The 27,821-nt window shown below is 40.0% G+C and overlaps 1 protein-coding gene across 1 annotated transcript in view; it reads right to left on the reverse strand.

The window, feature by feature from the left end:
* The window catches only part of LOC131467583 (protein phosphatase 1 regulatory subunit 29-like), a 228,848-nt gene that overhangs the window by 46,987 nt on the left and 154,040 nt on the right, over nucleotides 1–27,821 (reverse strand). The window contains exon 4 of the mRNA XM_058641573.1: nucleotides 3,591–3,639. The gene's annotated coding sequence lies outside the window, so the exon portion shown is untranslated. The remainder of the gene's footprint in view (nucleotides 1–3,590; nucleotides 3,640–27,821) is intronic.

Raw genomic sequence — 27,821 nt, forward strand, 5'->3', positions numbered from 1 at the left:
TTGTCAATTTCTGTCAATTAACCCTTGTAAATGTTTCACACTGGACCTTTAACCATAATTTGATCTATATTTTATGATATGTATATATGGGGAATGCATTGGTAGTTGTCACTGTGCCTATGTATAACTTTTTTACATTATTATAATGTTATATTAATAGTATTATTGTATATATCATCTGGTCTATATGGACTATATCTCTCACCAAAGATTGGACAACACAATGATCAAACTTATTCGTGCATATGAATAGCCATCAACAGTGGTATTTTTAGATGCTCGTGTCCTGAACAGTTAAGATTGTGCTGATCCTCAGTCTTTTCCGCCAGTGCCACTTAGGTCCCAAAATTCAATTTAAGCATTATTTCGTTTGGCAAGACTTATCTATCGAGCTAAAGACAGTTTCATCAGCGTCAGATATCACTTGTATATGAAGTGGTTGTGCATACTAAGTAATGATTACCCAACCTAGGTCACATACAAGGTAATACAAACTAGGACGGGTTCCAACAGTGTAATGCGACTTGAGCCGTGCTCTAGTGCGAACACACTTCACTCAAATGATGTAAGAGATTTACCCGTTGAACGTCAGCATGTTAGCACTGTAACTGAAGTTGTTTGTTGTGATTTAAAATCAGCAGCAATAGGAGTCCACTGTAAAGTACAACAGCCAAGCAGGTTTCCAATACCTAGACTGTTAAAATATTTACACTTATTAGATTATGTGCACCATACTTTCATATAGTTTATCACTACAGTACATTATTGTGATAAAGTGAATGCACTCCCTGTGAAAGTAATCCCAGAGCAATTCCTAGAAACACATATAGCAGCGTTTTGGTTTTTTAATCAGAGGGCAGTGAGTTGCTTTGGGAAATATGATCCTGATGTGCTGTCCTGCTATAAAGACTGTTAATGTAAGTCACTGTATGGGTTACAGATGATCTCATTATTTGGTTCCTGCTCTCCAAAAATGAATTCCCCCCTTGAGCTTAATCAACAGATAAACAGACTGTGGGACACAGGGCATATACTGTCATCCCTCAGGTCTCAAGCACCTAAATATAATGTAAAGGCTATGCCTAAAGTAGATCCCGCTAATTTAAATTAAAGATGCAATGTGGAGTACTTGGGGGAATCTAGTCGCAGAAAAGGAATACAGTTTTTAATGTGCTTAATTATTCATGAACACGGTTTTGTTCATGGAGAAGATTTCATGCAAAAGGAGTCAACGGAGAGCTGCCCAGTTTTGTTAAACAGTAAACATATTGGCTCATATCATAACAATTTTAATGGATGGACAGTGAGCCACAAACCTCTAGGTATCCCAGGACCCTCGTTTGAGAACCACTCCTCTAGGATACAGCCTTGAAGGAAATAATTACACCAGCCCAAACCACAGATCCTGTCACACACCATTATTTATTTATTTTTGATATTATTCAGAGTGCATAACCAAGATTGATAAGACCACAAAACCAACTGCACAATGACAGAGCACAGCTGGGTAATAATGTGGTGCCACTGTGCTATTTCAACAGCAGGGCCTTATTTGGACAATGGCTCAGGGACAATTCTCCTCCTTTCAAATTACAAACCTTAATGTGGCTCCAAACAGGAACTATTCATAAAAAGAGCATTTGCTGCCACTTGACATTATCATCATAATTTAAAGATATTGCTCAATAGAACCCCACTACGAGCAAAATGGATGACCAGCAGGCCAAGCACACACACAAGTGTCTGCTATTAACTCCCACTGATAACACTATAGACCTGCCAAAGGCAGTGAAAAGGCATTTTAGCAGGGCACATTATTTCAAAGGTTTCATTATGATATATTCCAGATTTTTTCTTTTTATTCCCTATTAGACACAAAGCTTTGGTGACAGGGCAAATGTTTTATTTTGAGACAGGGTTTTATTCCTCTCTCTCTCCCTGAGAATGAAAAAGGCTGCAACTAACCCCTGACATGCAGTTTGATGAGCTTCTCATTTACTAAAGTAACAACGGTGCCACTGTGTCGCCCAGCAACGGGAAAGCCAGTGAAACGATGACGGTACACCATTTTAAAATCATCTTTATGAGTGACCGTCAGTTAAAAACTCTCATGAGGGCATTATTAATGCCACTAAACAAACTGCAGAATCAGCAGCCTCACGGCAGCAGCAGCAGCGGCGGCTGTGGCCCAATGTGTCGTGAGCCAAAGCTGAGTTACCACCAGAAAAGTACCTCAAAGTTGTACGACCAAGAACTTTTTCAATGAAATATAAGGTTGTTGTCGACTGAATGCCAGAAAACATCACACAAATTAGATTCATGTGCAAAAAAAACATGCTGTTTCACCCCAATTCAACAGGTGGCAGTATGGCAGAACAATGTATTTTCTGTAAAGATACCCAAGTTGCAAGACTTATCACCCCTTTTGAATTGGGATATATGAGTAATTACCAAAACACCTTTGCATGACGTATGCTAGAGGCATTTAACGTGAATGTTCTTTCTGCAAAATCTTCTGCAAAAACTAGTGCAACGTAGCTGTTGTTCCTTGATGTAAAGTAATCACTTCCTGTGTGCAGCACAATAATAATGAGGACAAAACACTGCTCTGCTGTGAAACACAGACGGGCACTGATAGTCTTCATTAGCATTGTATGACCTCATTTGGCAACGGCTCGACTATAACGGACATTTGACAACATTTCGGTTCCAACTTTACATGACGTAGATTGTTCAGTGTTACTGCAATAGAGAAAACAACATCATTCTCATTTTTACTGATCTCTATAAGCCTCGCTTTCACCAGGATATGCTCTTGCCCACTGTGACAGGATTTTTCCCAAAGAAAAAAAAAAACAAGGCCTGGATTTACAGCACAAAGAAATCCCATAATTCAACATCTAAAGCGATAAAGAGACAGCATTCTCCTGGCATTTATCACGGTTCTCACTTATTATCAGAGCTCTCAAGTGAGACACACGCATTTCAATAAGTTCACACGCTCGCGCGCCCCACATGACATTTCTCATGCTGATAAGTGATAAAAATCATCGCTCATAAATGAGCTATGTCCATGAATGGATGATGCAAAGGCAGATTGCTCTGCGTCGTCCATTCATAAATGAGCAACCTATCAGCCGATCACAAAATAGTATTTCTTATTAATAGGTTACCGCTGCAGGCACTCGTTCCAAAATCAAAATCTGCCAATTTGGGGACAAATGTCTCTTTTTTGTTCTGAAAGCCCCCCCACCCGCTCTCCAACCTGGAGAAAAGAAACAACGTTCACAAGCTATTGCAGAGCTTGACTGCCTGAAATAAAATGCTCAAGTACTCGAACAATCAGATACACCCCAAATGTTCCTGTGGTGCCACAGAATAAAATAAAGACATTTTCAGAACTTCATACTTTGCTTTCCAAAGATCTGGGGAAGTTTCTGCGGTGGACAAACACACCGGCATACAATCATTATAGTGTGTCCTTAACGATGGACAAACCTGCAGTCCTGTGCTGTGTCTTTGTACAGCGCACAGGTGTGTGCCTCCATAATCTGAGCCGCCACGGAGCACAAAACAATGAGAATAATTACCGTGAGTTGGATGTTCTCAGATCATCTGCCAGTCGTCAGCGGTGAGAGCCTGCAATAAATGGAGAGAAGCAAGAAGAATCGAGCCATTAGTGTCATCCACAGAAGGAGGGGCAGTTCCCACACAACGGTGATGGTGGACAATTAGAAGACGGGCGTCCCTGATTGGTGCATTTGTCCACATCAAAGAGAGTAAATGGAGCAGCTGGGCTGGCTTTACATGGTGGCACAAAGCAGTAAGAAACAATTATAGATATATATTTAAAAAAAGGAACTCTTATGACGAAGGGGCAGATTCTGTGATGATTCACCTCATACTTGGAGCTGTGCTTTAGATGCATGGTGGCATTTAGCCTAATGGCCTGATGTGCTTGATTCTTTTCTTTTTTTTCAGAACATGTACAAAACACATTTCAAAAAGAGTCGAGAGCAGGAGAGTGGTTATATAAATGGACCTATGACGCAGAGACCATTGGTTGGGCAGCGAGGCATGCTGGGAGGCTCTGAGGCAGGACAGCAAATGCGTAATTCTGACTTACTTTGCCAAATAAGCACCAACGGACGACTCTGTGTGAGGCTGCAGCAGCAATGAAACACTCCCCAGTATGAATCAATGAAATGAGATCAGTGTGAGACGGAGCATGAGGGCAAAAGCAAAAAGTCTGAAAACGCTGCACTCGTCCTCCTGCACTGCACGCTATTTGGAATTTACAATAAAAAAGACTGAGGAGGCTAAAATGTTTTTTTTCTCTCCATGGTGTACGAGTGTCAATGCTAGCGCTGATGGGACATTACTGAATTTGACCACACAGGTAGGCACAAGGGAGGAAGTGACTTCATGCACAAACTTTGGTATATTTGGTAACGCTTTATATTAAGGTGCTACAATGACAATATTAACACTTATATAGTTTTATTAACACATAATAATGTTGATAAGCATCTTATAAGGACTTATAAGGGCCTTATTAATGCAATACAAGCACCTTAATATAAAGCGTTATCGTATATTTTTATATTATGAAGTGGCAATACTTGCATTACACTCTCCACTTTGAGCTGTATGTGAGGCACATGCAGTTGGGATCCGTTAAAAAGGTCCAATTTGGACTGATTTACTTAACACGACGTTAAGTGATTGAACAATTATGGCGGTTCAATTTTGATCCCATTTGCCGAGCATATGTGAATCATTTTTCAGGTCCAATGTGGAGCAACACATTTGTTATTCAAAGTGGATATTATTATTTTTTTTAGATTAATAGCTGCTTGTCCTTGCTTGTCCTACACTTGAGCCAGCTGAATAAAAATATTGCCTCCTATCTTGTAGATGGAAACATGCTGAAGTGGACACATCAAACAGCAGCACATACCAGGATCAGTTCCAGAAACAAATGTTGTTTGTAGGCATGGATATTCTCCTATAAACACCATATTTATAAGTCCTAATTATATTCCAAATTAATAACCATTTCCTGTTAACCACTTATGGACCTGAAAATATTGGATCTTTTCCCCACGTCCAACTGCAGAGGTCATTCGGTCTCTTCTGTAGTGAAATTAACATAGTATGTTGTATACTAAAGTTGCAGAAAATGTAGATATACATTTTCTTAATTTTAACATATTAAAGTCTGTATCAGCCAATTTCCGATATTATGCCCATAATACTGTGCATTCCAAATATAGATGCATGCTAACGTTTCAATTCTGTTATAATCGAAATACTGCCAGACTTACAACATTTATGTCTAACTGAAGAATATGAAATGTCCAAAAAATTTACATTAGTTACATTTTTTTTGTACCATTTGCTATTCTGCAAGTCTCCTGTTGACTAGTGTTCATGATACCATGAGGAATCATTAAGTACTGACAGTGGTGAGTCAAAATGGTGGCAAATTAGTGGATACGGATAATCATATTTCTTTTCTTTCCACCCCATTTATGGGATTATATGGTCTCACGTTAAAAATATACACTCATCTGTCACTTTATTGGCGCTATCCTTTACCTGTGCTTTAAGGTAAAGATCATTGTAAATGACCATAGAGCCGTGTCCTGTTATTTTCTTTGTCATTACAGTGTTGCTTCAAACAATGAGTTCAATCACGAACAAGACCATTGAACTATCCCCCCTGTAATGTCAGCGCCGTCTGAATGAGGTTAATATGTGAAAGTGAAAAGCTCTATAGTCGGCTAATGAGACAGCTGAGTAGTGCAGTGTTTTCCATTCCAACAAAGATTAGCTGCTGTATCTGTAATTTTAAAGCCCCTGTCATTTTTATTATTATTATTAGTATTATCTCTGTCAATCTCTGGGCAGGATGCCAGTGAGAAGGCCACTTTCTGTGGATTCACTTTTCAAGTTGTTTAGTTAGGGCACATTTATTCTGGAAATATCAAATTATCTCCACTATATTCAATTCTTTCTCAACTCAAATCGTGTGCGTGACATACATTTTAAAAAAGTTTAACAGTGAGGCAGTAACGAGTGTGCCATGAGATGTTAATCACATGCACAATTAGAAACATCACCACCTCTCCTCTGTCACCCATTTTTCCTTTCACCCCAACCTGTCTGGGCAGATTCTGCACATCTTTGAGTCTGTTTCTGTTAGAGATTTATTCCTGTTAAAAATAGTTTTTTTTTTCTCTACACTGATGTGATTTGGCGCTATATGAATGAAATTGAATTAAATTGAAAAAATATGACCAAATAAAAAAAAAAAAAAAATCCAATATGAACCATAAACCTTAAAAAAGTGTTTCACAATCCTGGTCCTGGGGACCCACTGCCCTGCATGTTTTAGATGTTTCCCTGCTCCAACACATTACCAGGCTTCTGCAGTGCTTGCTGATGAACTGACCATTTGAATCAGGTGTTTTGGAGCAGGTAAAACATCTAAAACATGCAGGGCAGAGGATTCCCAGGACCAGGATTGAGAAACCCTGTCCTAAACTTTGACATAAATGCTTCACTAAACCTATAGGCAACATAGTGTGAAGAGAGAAGTGAGCGACCGTGTGACAAGGATAGTAGAGAGGACTGCAAATGTCTGCCACACATACAGTAGGTGGTAAATGTATCAGCATAAATGTCTTATCAACAGCTAAGTTGTTAAAGAGGGAAAAGACGATATCAGAGATACAGAAAACAAGCTATCCCTACCGAAAATCCACAAACGCTTGACTTTCAAATGGTCAAAATGAGGGGATTGAGTCACCCAGTATATCCTCCTGAAGGTTACCTGTGGTTACACAGACTCTACAAGGAATGGAACGGTGTGCTGGGAATGGATCCGACCATACGGCAATTGCTGATTGGTCATCAATCACGAAGCACCTCTCAGGCCATTCATCAGTTTGACTGAGTAGAAGGAAACGCTGAGGTCATTTGTACTCATTGGACGTAGATATGAGTTTGACATGGAGACAATGACATGAGTAAACACAAGGTGAATGAATACAACTCTGTCTCTATCCCTCACACACACCTAATCTACTAACATTTACACCGAACTACCTGATGATTTATTACGATTACCGTCGCTGTATTTTGACCTTGACGAAGCCATTTGTGTCAAAGCAGTAGCCCTATCTTTGTGAGGATGAACCATAGACCCAGAGAAGGGACATTTAAAGCAGCACTGAGTGAAGTGGCCCCTTGTGGTTTCAGGCAGCATTACAGTTTGGTCACAGTAGCACAAGACGCATGCCTGTCGGTGACATGAGTACTTTTTCTCATCGCTGGTGCAACAGTAAGCCCCCAGCTCACAGAAACACCCCGCGATGAGATGCAAATTCATGCTCTCAGGAGTGCTCATTATGGCCAAACACTTTGGCAACAAAGTATGTGCTTGAGAAATGAATGTGCAAAAAGGCAAAAGCTATTCAAGAATGTGCACGGCATAGTAATAACAAACTGCTTCCTGCTTTGCACAACCAGGGGAGCAGAGTCGGGAAAACATATTAGATTGTATCCTCTTCATTGTTTTGGTTCGGAAATGATGCGTCTTTGTGCTGAAAATCGAGATTTTTCGGTGAAAACTGAGAGCCGAGGGAATAACCGAAAAAAAAAGGAAAAATTACAAATGTGGATGGTGTAGTTTTTCTAACAGTTATAACTAGAAGTCTGCATCAGGATTGGACAGTCATGATAGTCCTACATGTGAGAACAGGCCAAAAAAAAGCACATGTCTTTAAAGAAGAGTCCATAAGTGATGTCGAGAAGAAGATTCAAACAGGAAATGACACCTGCTCCATGCCACTGAAGACAAAAGACTTCTGTCACAATCGTGTTAAGTCCACTAAGGGTTTGTGATTGGATCCCTTCTTTTAGGAGATTCTGTAGTTGGCTAAAAGTTGGCCAGATGTTTCTGTATGTAAATGTGAAGTTAAAGTTAAAACAGTCGAATCATTACCAAGCTAAAGGTAATACCTAAAAGTTATTGCTTCATAAGGACACAATACAAGACGAGATAAAGAGTCATTATAATTTGCAGATTGAGATCTTCTGTGATCCATTACTCTAGCCTGCCAGGAAGAAGATGTTAAGATAATTATCAAAATAGATAAACTGTGTTTGAAATGTGTTCTATAATGTTTTGGAGAATGCACTTTGTGACGTTTATGTGCTTTCTTTGGTTTCTGTAAGTTTTGGAAACTAGTATGGTTAAAATGAGGATCGGTTTTCGACTATTGATGTCTGGTTCAGCCCCTTCTACATCTGCAGAGCAACATCTGGCAGACTGGCAGACTCAGCTGTGTTCACCCAGGCTACTCTCGTGAGTTAGGTCTCAGGTAAAACTTATTTTGTGTAACACAATTAAGTGCACCAGTACCCGCAGAGCACTGAGCTCACAACACACGGCGAAAATTGGAGCCCGACTTTCAGCAAAAGAGATTTACATGTGGACTTGATTTTTCAAGCTATACAAATCTGATGCTTTAAACATAACCTTAATATAGTCACGACTCATTTTAAATACAGGCATGGACAATGTAGAGTAATACTGCCGGTAGAAGTGGCCGGAAAAGGTTTCAGACTGTAAGGTACACGCAGCAGGAGGGGGAAATAATGGTCGGAAAGCTTAATGTGTGTGACCAAGTGAGAATGGGATTAAGAAACTAATTCTGTGCAGGGATCTTAAAGTTCTATTTCAGCTTGAACAGTGATGAAATGTGAGGATTTTGCACGTTCTGCCTGTTCCCTCATCAGTGCACCTGCATTTAATCTTCATGCACTTTCAGAAACCCCAGGCTATTCACACAATCTTCCCCAGATCCCCCTTTGTACTGTCGTGGTATTCCAGCTTTTGACTTTGATAGATAGATAGATAGATAGATAGATAGATAGATAGATAGATAGATAGATAGATAGATAGATCAGGGCACAGGTACAGGACGCCCCAGATGCAAACTAAGGAGGCATTACATCATTTGTACCACAAAACATTCAGCTGTTGAACAAGCTCTGATCTTACACTGTGAACTCCTTTCATTCTACACTTTTATGATGTCATTCTTGTCTGGTTTGTGCAGTCATGTACAGAAAATAATATATTTTCTATAAAGGTTTCATTCATTCATTCATTAATCCATCTAACAATAGCTACTCTAGCCCTGCTGGTACCTGGTTTCTTCCGGTATCTTCAAAGACATTTGTCAATAAATTAAATCCCTTAATTTAATTTATTATTTATTATTCTGCCTCGTCCATCTTTGTCTGCATTCTGGGTCCTACACGTCGCTGATTTGGTGTTTGGGTGAAAGTAGAAGAACTCTTAAACAAAAAATTGCATAAATAATACAAACATTCTGAGTGTAATTCCACTTTCCACAAAGTCTTGACTATCTGATACACTTAATCCCCCCCCATCATTACAGCACAATGGATCCAGTTCATTTATTTATTTTTTGTCAATAAACCTTTCAACGTCTCTCACTCTTGGTATCGATGTTGATGCGTTTCCACATCATGTGAATTGATAACCAGTTTTCAAACAGATTTCTGCTTTTGAGATAATTTGATTTCACCACTTCAGCCTATTATTTATTCCCAGCGTAGTCTGAAATGTGAGAGTGACTCGTGCTGTGAGGGTCGTTTTGATGGGAACAATTGCTTAGAAGCTGTGATAGACGATTGATTTTATGTCACGTGAACTGAGATGACAAAAGTTTTTTTCCTCAATCTGTGTTTTCATCTGCGTTTTCAACAAAATTATGCTGAAATTACGGCTATTACTGCATTCAAACTGCTCATTATGAGAAGATAAGCGGTTCGTCGATCACATGAAAATATTGGCCTTAATGAAAATACTGCTCTGAAAGACAAACTAATCTGAGAGACATCGCAGGATACTGTATTCATTATAGAATTATCTGATTATTATCATAAGCTGATTCTTTTTACTGACTAAAAACAAGAGATAATGCATCTCATTTTCAAGGAGGTCCTTTACACGAGATAAGATAAGATGTACTTTATTAATCCCAGACGAAATTCAGTCGGCCAACAGCTCAAAATGACAAAAGACATATAAATATATACAGAAAAAAGACAACGTCCAAACTAATAAATCCCCAGAATGATAAAATAGGCCAGTATCCTACAAACTGACCCACTGGTCATTCACAGAGCAGCTAATATGAGTTTTCCTTATCTGCCACCTGAGTTGTAATGGGGTGTTTAAAGTCTCTGCCAGTGATTGGCTAATTTATGGGCAACTTTCTATCCATTGCTGCTGTTAACCAGTGGCGGTTGCTGGTCTTTGAAACAGGGGAAGCTCATTTTCAGAGCAAATAACGCACCAAGAACAGATGTTTGTCTCCAGACTTTCCTCGAAAAATCCACACAGGACTGAGGCAGAATAGGCTCCACTGTCATGTGTGTTTCTGCAACGCCGTCAGTCAAAAACTGGCTCCACCTTTCAGACACTTCCTCCAATCATCACACAGAAGCCCAGAGTCCATTGACTCCCATAGAAGCTGAGCTTCTGTGGAAGTGAAGATGTTGTTGCATTTTGCAAACTGCAGTGAAAAAAAAAAATTCTGTGCCATCCCAAAGAGAACAGTTGAAGCTGAGCTCGGAGTTGTAGCTGCTGCTACAGAAATACGAAAATCCCGTAAAGCGATCCGTCGTCCGCGATAAGCAGCTGATTCTAAACGAGCTAGTGACACGTTCTAGTGCATGTTTAGTATTGAAAATGCGACATTTTAGAGGCAGCTGAGCTTCACTTGCTGTCTTAGAGAAGTTTTCATTAATAAAATGTGCTTTCAGATAAAATCAGTCTCCCTCCAGGCGAGTGCTTTACCTCCGTTTTAGAAGTTATCTGCATCTATACTAACACACCCACAGTAAACGCATATTTTTGTCTGACCATTCAGCTACATTTGGCATGGAAACTGATTCTCTCCTCTGTAGTGCACAAGAAAAAGAGGTTTTTAGTTCACGGCTGATCGTGGGGTCATGGTCATTAAAAATCCACTCAGAAAGTGATAACTACAGGCAACCGTGGCACGGTGTACACAATGGTGTGGATGACAAGCGTATCCAGAGCACATATTTGTACATTCTTAAATGAACATGGAGCAGTGTGGAAGTCGCCTGAGAGTCCCCTGTCATCAAGCAAACACAGATCAGGTACAATGGGAAAGTCAACCTGCATTTATTGCAAAGTTGCAGCTGAATATCCCTCACCTCACTCCTCCCTTCCAAGTTTGTTGGAGAACCTATGTAGCCTTCAGTTAGCATCAAAACCCGAAAGATTATTGACCATTATATGGTAATCAAACACTTTAAACAATCAGGAGATTGTACACTTAAAAAAAAAAAAAATCAAATGTCAAATGAAAATAATAATAATAATTTACCTAAATTTTACACAGTGGACCTTTAACATGTACATTTACCTATTAGGGGATCATAAAAAGACACATGGCTTTAACCATTTAAAACAGAAGGAGAAAATTTGGCACTGGTTATACCATTAAAAGGGTTACAGGTAGTTACACAATGTCATTGTTAAGCTTTTTCTCACTTCTTTATCTTTTTACCTGGCACCTGTACACTGTGTGTTTAATGTTAAAAGACACATTTGGTTCTCATTGACTTACGTGAACCTAAAACACAAAACAAATCTACATTTCAGAATAAATTTCTGCTTTGTGGGTGTATTTTGTGCACTTTGAAGGATTCAGACGCCAAAAAAAAACACTCAATATTTGACTCCAGTAAAAAGTAAAAAACAAGGGAAATTATTGTACAGGAAAAACAGCGGGAGAGGGAATGAGAGAGCGAGAGAAAGAAATGAGGGAGTAGCACAACATTATAACTGCTGTTAAAGAAGTCAAAAAATACCTCCATCAGAGCCAAACATCAGGACACCCACTGTGTCAAAGGGTTGTTTCATCCTTCACTAAGTCAATACACACATCCACACACACACATGCACACAATGACCTCACATCTCATTAGCCCTCACCCACACTTGCCTAACCTGAAACCTTAATGTAAAAGGAAATCCAATTCCTTACTACTGAGATTTGACTCGACTTGAGGATTTGATGAGTGTCCAAATTCTGCTCTTTAATGAATATGGCTTCTATAATTAATATGTGGCTCATCAGTGAGGCAACAGATGGTGTTCTCATGAGTTAAAGGCTGTCCTTTCCATTCTTACTTGTTAGCAAAGCCCAAATAGAATTAATTATGTACTTTTAAAAGTTAATATTTAGCTTGAATTATTCCATTAAAATACCAAGAGACCATATTTTTTTATTTCCTCCAGGCAGACCTACAACAACTACTGTGGCATAATTTTTAATATTTTGGGTAATTTTTTTTAAATATGACATAAAATATCCATACACTATTTGTCATTTCATAGACAAATTCAATACAAACCCCAAATCCCCATTGTCTCCAAAAACGCTGCTCATTCAGTTCATTTCACAAGAATCCTACGTCCAACAAATGTAAAATACTGGGTAGCTGTTCACTGTAAATGGCTCCTTCCACAATATCTACCACGGGTTTCTCTCCATCTTTGCACCTAATCTACGACTCACACGTTAATGAAAGAAGCACTTAAAACCAGACAGTAAATACATCCAAGGTATGTAAAAAGACATTTAATCACACCAGTGATAAACTTTTAAGTAGAGAACGCTTTTCCACTTCAGATATAGCCTCACAATAGGAGATATACACATTTGTTCGCATTAACGTTGTTTGCACTCTGGGATCTTTACTTCAGTCCATTAAATAAGAGCATCAACATAAGTTTATGGGGTTTTTTTTTAGTCGCATAGCAACAGCTTGTCCACTGCCTGAGAAAAACATCGTCTGTGAGGACACAGAACTTGGTGATGAGTTGGAACCATTAGTGGCACACAAGGCACACACGTCACAATCCTTTACACCGGTGCAGCTACAAATAGGGGGTACATGGGGACACTTTGGTGTCCAGGACCTTTCCCAAAAGACGGAGCAGGAGGGTGAAAAGCTGAGACAGGCACAGAGAACGAGGTAATGACTTGAATTAAACTTTGCCTCCTGGGTAAGAGTGAACTTTCAAAGCTTGGAACAGGAGCTACAGCAAGTGGGGGAGACCACACAGGAGACATGTGGGAAACTAAAGAAACTAGAAAGCCCCATTTTCCATTGGTTAAATAATGAAATGGGAGCCATCCATGACGTCACACACTGATTTCTCAACTTTCACAATTTCTCCAATTTCTTGAAAGCAGAAGAGACCATGTTTGGATGAGAGGGTGGAGCTGGGAAAATATTATGGGGTGAATCTTACTAAGAAACATGAGAACTGGCAAGTCACTAAGGGCCCGTCCACACGGAAACAGGTTTAGGGGAATGAGCATACTTCGTTCCGTCCACACAGGGGCGGCACTTTAGGAACTGAAATGTTTGACAGTGTTACCAACTACTGTCAATGAAAAGTAACTAAAGTCAGTCTGAAAAGACACTAGATATCACTAGAACATAGTGATATCTAGTAGTGAATTAATACAGTTAGATGGATCTCACTCTTGGTTTCGTGTGGACAGAGATATTTCCTATATTTTTTAAAACCGCAAAGAAAAAAATCGCTTTCATGTCCGTGTAAATTCACACAATCAATCACACTACAGCCACACCCACACCCTGTTTGTCATCTATTTGCCTCTAAATAGGAGTCAAAATTCAGAAAATGTACATCATGTTGTTTTGAAAAAGACCTGAAACTAGTAATCATCACCATAAACTCCTCAGCGAATATATCTAGTGGCATTATACACCAAGACAGAACAAAGTAAATGGACTTTCTAATAGACTTAAACCATGAGAGTTGCCCTCTGATGGCCATTCAATAAATACTGGTTTCAGGCACTTCCACATTGTCGTCACTTTTTGAATCTGTCTATGCAAAGTCAATGTGAATATATACAATGTATTGTTACAATGATGAAAACATGACTCTGTGATGAGGCTGCACATGTATTAATTCTATTTTAATAAATGTTCCACCATTGTTTAAAAACCCCACCAAGTTTAGGTGTAAATGAAAAAAAAAAAATAAAAACAACACACACACACCCCAGTCACGCACACACGAGCACAGTACAAACATTAATCAGTGCTGCGGTATAGAAGGGGGATCCAGCAGTCAGTGTATTTCCCTCAGGGCAACAGATCTTATAGTGTTTCAGCTCGGCACCATCACTGAGTAAATGTTGCTTTTCACCCTCAGAAACAAAAGTCTGCTCCATGAGAGTGCGTTTGAAAGGCTGTGTGTTTTTGTGGCACCGCGTGTTGTGTAAATGTACTGGCAGCGACCGCGGCCACAGAATGATGCAGTGTCCTGAGATACGAACACAACAAACCACATTTCCTTCTGTCATGTCCATTATTTTCTCTGTTATTATTGCAGGCCTGAGCCATGAGGTTATCTAGGATACGGCACTTTATTGTAAATACACACACATTTATTTGCTGTGCAAGTGATGCAACTAGTTGCTAATAATTTACGGTGTATTTTTTACAGTGTAGATGTGCTCGTTTGGATGTTTTTAGTGTCACTTCATCAACAATATGAGGTCTGATTGGTTAGGTATGTACTAGTTAGATGCAAAACGTTTGTCCAAAGAAATAAAAGTTCCAGAAATGTGAATGAGTCACACTTTAGGGCTGTAACACCTTAGACTTATTTTAACCATAAAAAGGGCCAGAAAATGTCCTGTGAGTAAGTGCTTTTGCCCATTCTTTTCCAGAATAACTTTCAATATCTAGCCGTTATTTACAATTTACTGCATGTTAAAATGGTGTATTAACAATTTAAAATGAAGAAAAACATTTAGAAAAGGTTTTTTTTAAAGTAAAAAAAAAACACTGCAGCTGTCCATGAACACCAGAAACATATTTAATATAACATTTGCTTGAGTCTTTGTCTCAATGTCCAAAAAAATGCCAAAAAATGGAAACTACAGTATGTGCAGGCGTTTTTTCCAACTCTCTCCTCTCACCGGCTTCCTGCAACAGCCACGAGTGAAATTACGGCATTAACCACACGTTGTCTTTGACGTGTAACTTCTCAGCGTTCAGAAACCGCTGGAATTTTTCTGATAGCACAAACCGTTGCATAATTACGTAAAAGTGTGCTCGTGCAAACGTGTCGTCTGCGATAGGCTCGGTGTTAAAGGGTTAAAGTGCATGGACACTTCAGACAAACATTATTCTGGTTTGTGCTGGTTTCATTCACGTTGTCTTGGCCAGTCTGAGTCCACACGTAGCACAAATCCTCCGCCCACTCTGTCTTTTGCAACATCAAGCCCATGTAGTCCGAGCTTCTCGCCTCCGCACCGCACAGAGCCTCCTTTCTGCACTAATGGTCAATCACACACACACCTCAGCCTCTGCTCTTCCTCTGTCACTGTGTTTTTTTGTCCACACCATTTCTTGACCTTCCTCTGCTCTCGTCCTTTTCTTACCAGCCTGTCACTCTTCGCCCTGTAGTCACAGAGTGCATTAAACTCAGCAGCATCAGGGTTTTTCTTTTCCTTTTTGTTTTTCACCTCATTTACCACCTGTTCACTATTTCTCCCCGTCTCTCTTCCCTTCTCTGTTTTCCTGTTAAGCTCTTGTGGCATGCTCTCTCCTCTTGAACATTTTCTCCGTTTCTCTTTTTATACTGAAATTCTTTATTTTTATGATTTGATTTTATAGGGTTTGGAGAGTGAACTGCTTAAAGATATTTCATTTTGCTGCTAGCAAAAAGGAAATTCAATACTTTTTTAAAAAAATATGGAGAACAAAGGGTTTTATTTAACCCAAAATGTAACAATTTTTACTTTTGTGAACAAAAAAGTGTGATTGACAGCTAATATTGTCCAATAGAGAGTCTGGATTGTCATTGTGTCAGTCCAATCAAAAACGGGAATTTGTTTTGCAACTTGTAGATTGCGTCCATTTCTCATATCGTTATGTTTTTCAAACATAATCCATTCAATCTCAATAAATTGTCTGACCTGGAGCGAGTGTGCAGTCAACAAAGTCACTAATTTCAGGCTGCATGCACATGTTTGCATAAATAAACTATGAATTCACCTATAATATGTGTCTAACACAAAGGATAGAAGAAGACTTTAGGGCAGAGCCAAAACAGAGCAGCAGACAAAATGTGCAAAACAGTTTTTTCCTCCGTCATATTTCCAATTACTGTCACACTCCACTTTTCACTATAAAAATGATTATCCAATATGCCAACTTTTAATCAGCTTTCACTCCCCATTTCACCGGTTCTCCACAAAAAAGTGGTTGTATGGATGTTGTGACATTGATTTCAGTGAAATGTGCTACATATTTTACAGCAGACAGCCCCAGCTCATAAATCATGTCTGGGTAGTGTAGCTATATGAATGTACATATGCTAACACACACACACACATAAAGGTGTGCGCAGCTATTCATCTTAGGACACTGCATTGACTTTCATTCATTTGGACAGCCAAAGGGTTATCCTAAACTTCAAGGGTTATCCATAACCAGTCAACGTCTAACTCTAACCTTAACCAAACCACAAGTCAAAGCTTAGCCCTGAACTTAACCAGGTCCTCGGAAATGAGGTTCTGCCTTATTAAAAACCAGGTTTTGTTCTCCAAGAGGACTACTGGTCCTGACAAGGTCAGTGTTTACGCCTAGAAAGGTCTTAAAGAGGTAACACATTTCTCTCTCACACACACATACACACAATCTGCAATTTATCTTGCATACTGGTCACATTTTTTTTAAAAGCCGTGTGCTTTGAGCAGCGCCGTCAACATCCATAATTTGAGCATTTCCAGTCAACATCAGGAACAGTGCAAACGGAGTGTCAGTGAATGTGTTTGGAGTAGCGACAGCATTCATATTACCAACATTAGTTGGCACTTTTGATTGCAGCCGTTGCATTTCATAATTGTAGCCCAATTAGAGAGCGTAGAGGGTAGAGTCTGTATTTGCATGTCAGACATGCAGCATAACTGACATTTGGAAACAACAAAGAGACTTGGGTCTCTGCAGCCAAGCAAACACTCTCATGGTCCATTAAATCATAATGGACCATGAGTAGTTACTCGTGTCAGGGTCAGATCCTATTGGTTTTGTGCTCGGGGCAGTTGCAACTGCAAAGAGACAGGGTTGAAACAGATGGAATACCATGACAGGGAGATCGTAAATGAACAGCGAGGGATAGATCAACTGCTGAAGACTCTGTTTTTGCGATATAGAGTGCTAATGGTAAATTTAATTATCATCTAATTGTTTTTTCTCATTTTGGCTCAGTTTGCAATGGATGACGTGACTACCTCCTGGTCACGTCATCCAGTAACCACCTAGCAACAATGTCTTGCTTTCACACTGCATGGGAAACAGTAGAAAGCACTGAGAGAGTGCACAAATCTGCCAAGGCAGCAGTTTTCCACAGATTTGCCTGTCTTGCAAGGATAACAAACTGTTTTTCTAAGAAAATCCTGAATTTGGATTCATTTTTCGGGAATTCTATCAAAACCTAATAATGTCTTCCTTTGGGCCACAACCCCAACCAGTAAATTTCATCCAGTAAAGTCAAATGCAGCCTAAAAAATAACCTCAACTGTATTCCTCCTGCATGCCACTTGGCCTACGGTCACTTTCAATTTGGATGTGCTTGGAAAACATCCTTGTGACTGTATTCATGAAGCATTGGATGCCCACATCGGCTCCAATGACTTGGGTACAATCTACCAGTAAATTTAAAGTTTCTCCTTAAGGCTCTGTTCTCTTCTCTCCCTGACAACCAATTCTGGAGTTCATCTCATGCTTCATTTTACCCTCCGTTCTGTACAAGACCCCCAGATACTTGAACCTCAATTTGAGGCAGTGGTGCGTTTTCCATTTAGGTCATGTTGGGATTCTCATTTGCTCTCATCCCTCAACAGACCGTTTATATACTGTATGTTTATCTACTCTTCGTGTTTCTAGGGATATTAGAAACAAAAAAGGGCTAACATGACAAAGGCCAAACATCAATCTGCTGTAGTGAAGAAATCTTGGAGTCTGAATCCCAAGACGAATCAGGCTAAATCATAAAAGATTCAAACAGTGTGAGATCAATGAAGCGCAATGAAAATATATCTCCTGCTGTTTGCAGTTGCTAAGCAGAGAGATTCTTCATGTTGTTTCTAAATTCAACAACATGACTTAAACGTCCCTCCAGCTTCTTAAGTTCACAGCACTGGAAATGTAGTGGAAATGGCAGGTGAGAGGAGGTGTGCCTGGACTGACGAGGAAACTGTCACTTCTTATTTTCACAAGAGCTGCAACTAACAATTATTTTCATAATCGATGAATCATCAGTCTTGGAAAGAAATCCACTAGATGTGAACAGTGGACAGACAGAGGGTGGTCTGAAGATGCTCTTGGAAGAGCTGGGTCTTCAAGAGGTTCTTGAAGATAGACAGGGACGCCCCTGTTCTGGTAGCGCTCGGTAGGTCATTCCACCAACGTTGAATTGTCTTGTGCAGGGTGTTGGCACTGCCAGACAACAATCCTGTGATAAACGGAGTAGTCGAGGGGTAACATAAGCCTTAAGGAGAACATTCAAGTAGGTGGGAGCAGACCCATGGAGCACTTTGTGGGCTAGCATCAGTGATTTCAATTCGATGCGGGCGGCTAAGGGTAAGGCTTATTTACTTTGGACACTGAGCTGTGCATACAACTATAGCATGGACATGGAGAGCTATCATGAGTCTGTCCATCTGCGATGACAAGTAGCAAGATAACCTCCGCAGATAAGGTCTCCTGGTTTCCCCTTTTTCAAAGTTGAACACAGGGTACTACCATTTGCTTTAAAAGAATAGTATTTCCTTTTAAGTATAATGTTTGTGCCTACTGTTCATTAGCTGTAATCAATGTAGTGTATGTTCCACTATGGGACATGCTTTTTTTGACATACTTTGGTGCATATTCCAGCCATCCAGATGCTGGAGGAGTCATTACACGGGCGGATGTCCACTTTCCAGAGCAGCTACTCTCTGACTCAGTAAATTTAAAATTCATCAGGCAGAACTGATGAAATTTAGAGGACCAGCCTACTTAACCTTGCGAATAATGAACTGACGCTAACTGTTTGGTATTTTGCTGCCTCATTAAATCACACTCTGCTTAGACTCGTGTGTGTCTGTTTACCCAAACGCTAACGCACAGCTATCTTGACACGAGCGTCACACCCCTACTGAACAGCAAATCGCTCTGCATTGTTATGATTTTTGTCCACACCACTGTCAAAGTGATTTATGTACGGGTCTTTGTGTGTACATGAGACATTTCTAGCTGCGTGTATGTATCATAAATGTGTTGTAGCTGCTGTGAATGTCATGAAACATGATACAAGGGGGAGTGGCCTAAAGTCTAAGGACACAACTCAGGCAGCTGGAGACAGCTGGACATGTATGTGAAGAACTACCTTACGCGTCGAGACAATTTCAAACAATATCAAAGGTAGATTGTTTGAAATGGGCAATTATGGATGAGAGAACAGTGTCAAAACAGAGACGTCGCATTGCTGCACTTTCCAAGATAAACAAAGCTTATAGAAGCAGCCAAACTTTCTTAGCTTCCTCTGTGAATGCCATGGAAGCATGGCATGGGAAACTGCTGGGAACAGCCATTTTTAGAACAGGGTTCCCACACCTTGGTTGACATCCAGGACCGATCCTCTCAAATTCATGGACCAAATGTGCTGACACAGCTTATGATGGGAGGGCAACTTGTACTAGCTGCTTCGCCACTTCCACTTTTATTGATTTGCTAGACAAGTGATTGTCCTTGGGATCTTGGTCAAAGTCAGTCTTTGCAATTTTATTTTGGTGAGCCAGAGAATTTGCATCGTCGCCGTTCTGCATGGAATCTCACGTCAACAGCGGAGACAGTGTACAGTGTCTAAATCATGTTTGTTCTGCGTAGACCTAGTCTACGTACATCATGCAATACAGTGTGATTTTCAAGGATTTCAAGGACCCGTGGAAATCTGACAATGAGATCTGACTGAGGTTTGAATTTCCTCTCTGACCAGAGTTGCTACCTTGAATCAGGATCAGTTATTGAGGTTTGCTGCAAAAAGCATGAGGCTGCATTTCCAGTGTGTAACATACTACTAACAAAAAAGTAATTTACTATCCATACATTCAGTACAAGTCTATGTATAATCTCTGTGTTTGTTTTTTGTGACCTTAGACTAAGCAAAGCTGTGTTTCTGCAGCACTAACTGGACAAACCAGTCACCACACCAGAGTGTGTGTTATGCATTTTGAAATGGAAGCTTCAAGATAGACATTCTCTGTGGACACTTGGGAAAGGAAAGGGAGAGTGGAGCTGCATTTATTACAACCTATAGTCTCACCATTCATTTTTACGCACTGAAACTTTAATGAGCAGACCGCTACTGCACAGCGACACACTATCATGCAAATATCTTATTGCTTATAAATGATAGTAAAGATTATATTTAGTCAGAGTTTGGGTCATGAACAGGAAAACTAAAGTTCAGTCATGATGGTAACAAATGGTTTTGAAAAAGTAACTGCGTGGGTTGAGGAACCATTACGGTTTGGGTTAAATTAAGTACTTCCTGAACCATTGTTGTCATGGTTACAGGAATAAAGGTCTAGTTAAGGTTGTGTAAATGTCATGGATTACAACATAAAAGACTACTGAACAGTTTGAGAGTCTTGTGCATCCCACCCAATGTCCTCTGAACACCAACTTTATAACTCTTCATAATAATGTAATACAGTTACAGTTAATAATAATAATTATGAGATAATTGGTGCATGCAGCGTTCATGCCACTCACTAATCTGTTACGACGAGTATCATGAGGTCTGCATTTCTAACAGATAAGCTCATGTAATACAGTATATGTGCTATAAACTTGTCTGCATGTTTTGTATTTGCAGAGCAACTGAAAATGAATCACTTTTTGCAGGTTTTGTCCTCCCTGTTGGTTTAGATGGCGTCTTAATCGATGTGATTAGTCAAACCTGCAGATTTCTGATTGAAATTTAAAGTTAGTTGTTTGGCTGGTGGTGTTTTAAGGCAGTTGGCATCCATAAACTGTTACGGTCTTCTGTCTCTTGGACCTTGAAAACTGGCAAGCTGTCTATTGTATTATAAAGACTTACTGAAATTTGTCTGAGACGGCAGTAAATATAATTCTTTTTTTGTGTTTGAACAACGCATGCAGCTGATTTCTGACTTTTCACTTTTCCTCCCGTGAAGTGCTTTCTCGCTAATTCTATCTCACACCCTCTAATCTCAGTCGATTCTCACGACAACAAAAAAGCTAATAGAAAAACATGATTTCTCAGTCACACCATGATATCGTCATTTTTCCCTCCTCCGACGCACACACTAGTGGCACTTCATTAGTTACACATCTTGTTTGTTTCTAAGTCCCTTTAATAACTACTTCTTTCCCTCTCTTCTTTAGGACTTAATCCATGAACCCTAGCACACACTGTGGCAGACAGGAGCTTAAGGTACCTATGTAGTCATTTCCTACTTCCGTCTTTATAGAGTCAATTCTTCAGTTCATCATTAAATATCTTACAGATCAATATGTGTACCTCCCGGTGCCTCGTGGGTTTTCCTAAAAACATTAATTATATATTCCTAGAGTAACTCAAATTTCTTGTACAGTTCAAATTGTAATTTCATCCTTCTGAAGAATAAAAAACAACATGATTTCTTGGAAGCTACTTCACTTTTCTTGGCCCTATGTATTGAATTTTCTTCCAAACAAAAGCTTCTGTTGCTAAGTCTCCTCTGTGTGTCTCCTTAACTCTTCGTCATCATTCTTTATTATCACATCCCCCATTCTGTTTTATTTTGTTTTCATTATGTAGTCCACTTAAACACGCCACATTAAATGAGTCTATTTATTACATATTTATACGTACACTACACTGCAATCTCACATGTGACATATGGCACAGTTTGATTTGATGTCCTTTAAGGCACAGGACATGCATGAAAGGCATGTTTGTGTGTCTGTTGTCTGAGAGAGCCACATGTTCATTGTCTTCATCGACTGAATTGGTTGTGTTTTTTGGAATAATTCTGACTGCCAAAGCCACAGATGGTGGAAGTACGGAAAGGAACTTGTTCAAATAAGCAATAAACATTTGAAGCCAACTTGAGACTTGCAATATGCAGTGTTTGGGATGATAGAAAGACTGTCAGTGCTAAACTTTTCTTTAAAACTCCCAGAAGTTTCTCAATGCACACAGTTTTTGGTTTTCTTATTTTATCCTGAGATTGCTAAATGTGCTACAGGCTCCATTTAAGAACATCTATTAAGAACTGAACAGCAAAAACAACCAGACAACTCCATTATGTTCATATTCGACTGTTTTAAACTGAAATCATTCATTTTGTTCCAGACAGTGCGAGCAGTTTCCAATGTCCATGTTGAGACAATCACAAAGCGCTAGAGAAAACTACCAAGGATAATTTAACACAACTATTTAGAACGAAAAGTATTGTGCGTCAGAATATAGTCATTTAGTGTGTCTTATACTGAATTATGCCTTTTCTTTTCTCAATTTGTTCTTTAAAATGTTGGGAAAAAAAGTAAAAGAAGAAATGTTGAATGGCGTTTCAAACATACACATTTACTTTTACTAATAGTTGATCATTGGTTTAATCAACAATCCTGATAAAGGTGAGTTTGTGTATAAAATGCAGCCAAAAGCTTGCACCGATGCTTTTATGGAAGGCAGGAGTGGAGGAACATAATAACAATAGTTCTGCCAAGGATTTAATTTGCAGCAGCAGTTGATGTTGGTGGACGATTAAATGCATACAACAGCTCGTTGTGTCAGAAAACTAGCTCGAGTCTGTTAATAGTTTGGTTTGGTTCCTAAATCCCATGAAACATTCCAGATTTTACATGTGCGTCTACTGCTTTCTGGAAAGGTTTAGCTGGGAATGAAGCTAAAAGGCATTCCGGCCATTGTTCGTGGGCCAGCATTGCTCAAAGGCAGAACCTTGCTCAACAACAGATAAGGCAGATGGTTTATTATTATGAGATTCTGACATATGGTGGCGGTTGACTGCGATTTGTCCACCGTTATTGCCACTAAACATGTTACAGGATGGATGATTAGCTTTTTCTTAAGACGCTCGTGTTTTATGTTGTTAGACCTTTATGCTAATGGTCTATAAATTATTACTTTGGAGAAACACATCCACTTTTCTTTTTTAAACTAATGTCTTTGTGGTTCAGGTTCAGCCCTGTGAAGATAGAGCCTTTCCTTCTGCCAATACCTTTAATGCAATAAGCAGTATGAATGGATGGATGATGTATAAGGTACTTTCCTAAAATGTGGCAGTGTTCTCTGATTTGAGGTTATGCGGCAGCTTGTTTATGCACCACAGGGATGAACAACCTATAAATAATTCATAAAACAAATCTTTCGAGTCATTGTTAAGAAACAAAGTGGAGACCATAGATGAATTAGCTCTTTGCTAAAGACAGTAAGAGGCCTTGCCCACATGTTAATGAGACTCTGAATGACACCAAATGAGACTCTAAGACAATGAATGGGATTTATAAACATAAGTCACTCTAATTGGACACTCTAAAGGTGTGAATGTGTGAATGAATGGTTGTTTTTCTTTATACGTTGGCCCTGCAATGGACTGGCAAGCTGTCCAGGGTGTAACCCGCCTTTTACCCTACAGCACCAGCAGCCCTGTGACCCTCATGTGGAGGATATAGTGGTGGACACTGAATCGAAGGATGGATGGACAGGCTCAAGACAACCTGCTAGATTTCAAACTGAGCATCAGACGGGAGAAGAAATGTGATTTGAGTGAGAAGTTGTTGTTGTTGTGAGTACCAGATTTGCTGGTGTTTCAGAAATTCAAGAAATTGCTGATTTACTGGGATTTTCAAGAACAACACTTTCTAGTGTTTACAGAGAATGATCCAAAAGCAGAGAAAAATACCCTCTTCTCTCCTTGTGCCATTCTTCTCTGACCTCTAGCGTCAAAGAGACACTTCCACCCAGAGAGGGAATGACACAAGAGTGTCTCAGAATGATGGAAAGACAGCTGTCTTTCAAATAACCTCTCTTTACAACCAAGGTAAGAGCACAACAAGTCAAAACCTCGAAGCAGCAGAGGACAAAACCAGACTCAATGAACCAAAAAAGTGGCCGGTGAGTGTATATATTTTCTGCTTTTATGCACCAAATCAAATATCAACGTATGTCGTGCATGCTCCTGTGTTAACCCTGCCCCTGTCTGTTGTGCAAACGTTCAAAGTTTGGTGTTCCCTGTTCACTTGAAGCCAACAGGGGATAGTCTAGGATAACAACAACAGGAAAAGGACCAGAAAATCCAGGCAAGAGGTAGCACCTGGCTGGAGAATGCAAGAGGTCGGACACTATATCCAGAATATTTGGCAAGGGACCTTGTCCAGAGCCTGCATTTGTGTTCTTACATGCAGCCCCTCTGGGAAATCTTAGGAAAATGTCTAAAAGCAGCTCCGAAGACAGGTGTTTAACCTCGGGAGCGCAGCGAGGTGTGATTTTGAGGTTGAGTTGTGGAAACTGGCTGAGAGACACGCGGGCAGGCATTTACACTTCACATCATCGGGGGAAATGTTGGCTTGGTCGAGGCGGATGGTTGTTTTGCTTCATTGACAGCTGTGGCCAGTGGGAACAAGTATTGATAAAAACTATTGGCTTCAACATAATCACTGACAGCTTAAATTTGCTGAACAACTGTGTTACATTTGCGTGTGTGTGTGTGTGTGTTTGCAGCGTTTTCCTTCCTAATGTGAGGAGCTCAGTGTGTTCTTTCGTGTGTGCTTCACACACACACACGTCTTGCCAATCAATGCATTTCCTCTCAGTAATCAATGCGCGTTGATGAGGTTTGATTGGATGCATCTCTCAGGACGCCGTAAGCTGCGCATGTCATTTCCATCGTGCATCACTGATCCGTCTGCCTCATTGTGCACAGGAGAGGTGAAACCTGTTATCAGCATCACAAATAGCAGCTGATATACTGGAAGTTTGCGAGCAACGCGGCTGCGTGGAGAAGACTCGCTCAGATCCTTTCACATGGGACTGACGTGTAAATCATTTGCAAGTCATAAATGTTTATGGCTGCACAAGCTGTGGGCGTAGCAGACAATAAAGCGAAGCGGGGAGGTGTCATTTTCCCAACACGCCATGATTAAAAAAAGGAAATTGTGCGAGATGAAAGCGGCACGCTGTGTGCGTTAGACACACTTTCTTCAATAACTGCCACCACATAAGCAAAGCTGTCGATAAACGTATACAGTAGAGATAATAAAGAACAAAGCGTGGCGTAAACAAGCGATTCAACAGTGAGCCCAGGTGTTTAACACACTATAGGAGCACTGGTGTTCAAGCCCTGCCCCTTGATTTATAGACAGGCAGATAGACTGCTGAGGTCTAAGAGACAGGGCAGCAGATGGTCATCGGTGATGGTAACGACTCACAGCAGCAGAGTGACAAACCTTTGATGTCACACACACACACACACACACACACAGTCTGGTTCCCATGACTTCAAAACAATCTTTTTCTTGATCGCTTTCAAAAAGTTCCCCGTGTGAATATTTAGCGACTTCACACACCCCCGGCCACTTTTTATTTGAATTTTTTGTATTTATTTTATATTTTAAAAAAGCGAGATCCATCTAATTGTATTTACTGCCACACTGTGCACATACACAGTCACACACGAGCTGTGGATGTGCAGTGCTATCTGCGTGTGCAACAATCACCGATCTGTTTTGTTTATTCAAGTAAAAATAGGTTTTGTTTTCTCGATTCAACACTTTTTCTCAGCCCCTTGTGTGAAAATCTCTAAAGACAGGACGTGTTCTAGTGATATCTTGCTTTGTTTTCGACTGACTTTAGTTACTTTTCATTCACAGTAGTTGCTTAAGTTGCTGCGTTGGTGCACCTGCACATACTGTACTGTACCTACAGCCAGTGAAAGTGATGGTAAATGTGTCTGTGTTGACTCAAAGCTGCTTTACACTTACTCATTCACACCCATTCACTCACGCATTCATACATTCACACAGCACATCGATGTGCGGGCACATTCTCTATCACACATCGCTCATACCCATTCACACACTGCCAGCTTGGCTGTAAACACAACCTGTGAACATTAGCTCATTCTCCTCAGGAAAGGGTGAGGCTGTTTGTTTTTCCTCAACATCAAGTCACACAGATTTGTGTGGAACAAACGGCACAAATGTTGTGTCTAATTGTTTCGTGCGTTGCCTGACAAGAGTGACTTTCTATGAGAAGTCTGGGTGCTGATACATCTCTTAAAAAGCGTAATTTCTTATATAAGACGGTGTATGTCCACACTTAACTGTTTTCTTTCTCAAACATAAAGGGAATTATATTGTGTAAAAGAAAAAAAACACAACAGTTCGACATTAACCCTATACCTGGGTGTAAATGCTTTTTTTGCAAAAATCTGTGAGCCTCTCAGGGTTATTTGCTTAGGCATGTTCGACGATCCCTCGCGTGATTTCAGCTGAGTCCTCGTCCACTGAGGCACATCAGCGCAGCCAAGCATTGTTAGCCAAAGCCATCGGCAGCGCTGCGCGGTTTTCTACTCGAGCGGCAGCATTTCAAGGCCATTAAACACTGTTGTGGGCACAGAGAGACGGAGACGGAGGTGCAATTTGTTCAGCACTGTGATCAAAGCTGGTGCAGTTGAGCGGAGCGCGGAGAGAAAGACGGGAGACGGCGGAGCGCTAACAACAAGCCGACTGAGCTGTGGATTCAAACAAGAAAACAAAATAAATTGAGGAAAACAAGAGAGGGAATTCTGGGTTCATTTAATCCGTGACCCCTCTGGGTAAAAAAAATAAAGAACTCAATATGGATCTTATTGATTATTCTTTTTTTTTGCTTTGCTTTGTTAGTTGCTGTGTTTCTATTATCTGTACTGAGCATCTAATTCCTATGGCTTTTTTCTTTAATCTACTTCTCTTAAATTGCTTTGCTCCGCATGAAGCACTTTATTAAATGGGCTTTTGAAAATGCTCCATCAAGATTATTATTATCAAATTTAAGTTAGCCTCCAGCCAAACGCTGCTCGGTTTACCTATTCTCTTATGAGTCCCTCTGTGACTAATTAATTCTGTGTTTGCCACTGTGTGAGAGATATTGTCCTATTCTCTCGTGACAGTCACACTTGAGTATTGTTGGGCTGATTTAAAGCCAATGTATTTATTTATGATGACATCTAATGTGAATTTACCATTTACGCCGGCATCACTCATGCCACACATTTCTGTGGCAGGAAGGAGGAAGGAGTTTGGACTCATCTCTGTTTAAAGAGATTTAAGCAGATCAGCAATGTCATATACAGTTCAAGTAAAGCCACTAAAGACATAGGTAGTTGTTACTACCACATATTTTTGTACAAAACAAAATGCAACAAGAACATTTCCAATGTTTTTCTTCTCCTTAACGTGCAAAAAAATAAAAATTGAAATAAAACGTGACCCAAAACCCACATTACAAACCGAACCGTGGTCTAGTTGAACCGTTGCACCCATGTTGTGGACTCGGACTTTCAGAAAACTTAAGGTAAACTGAGTGAATATGACTTATAGACTTTTCAAATGTGCTTTTCTTATGAAGACAC

This window comes from Solea solea, chromosome 10, assembly GCF_958295425.1.
Source record: "Solea solea chromosome 10, fSolSol10.1, whole genome shotgun sequence".
Lineage (NCBI taxonomy): Eukaryota > Metazoa > Chordata > Actinopteri > Pleuronectiformes > Soleidae > Solea > Solea solea.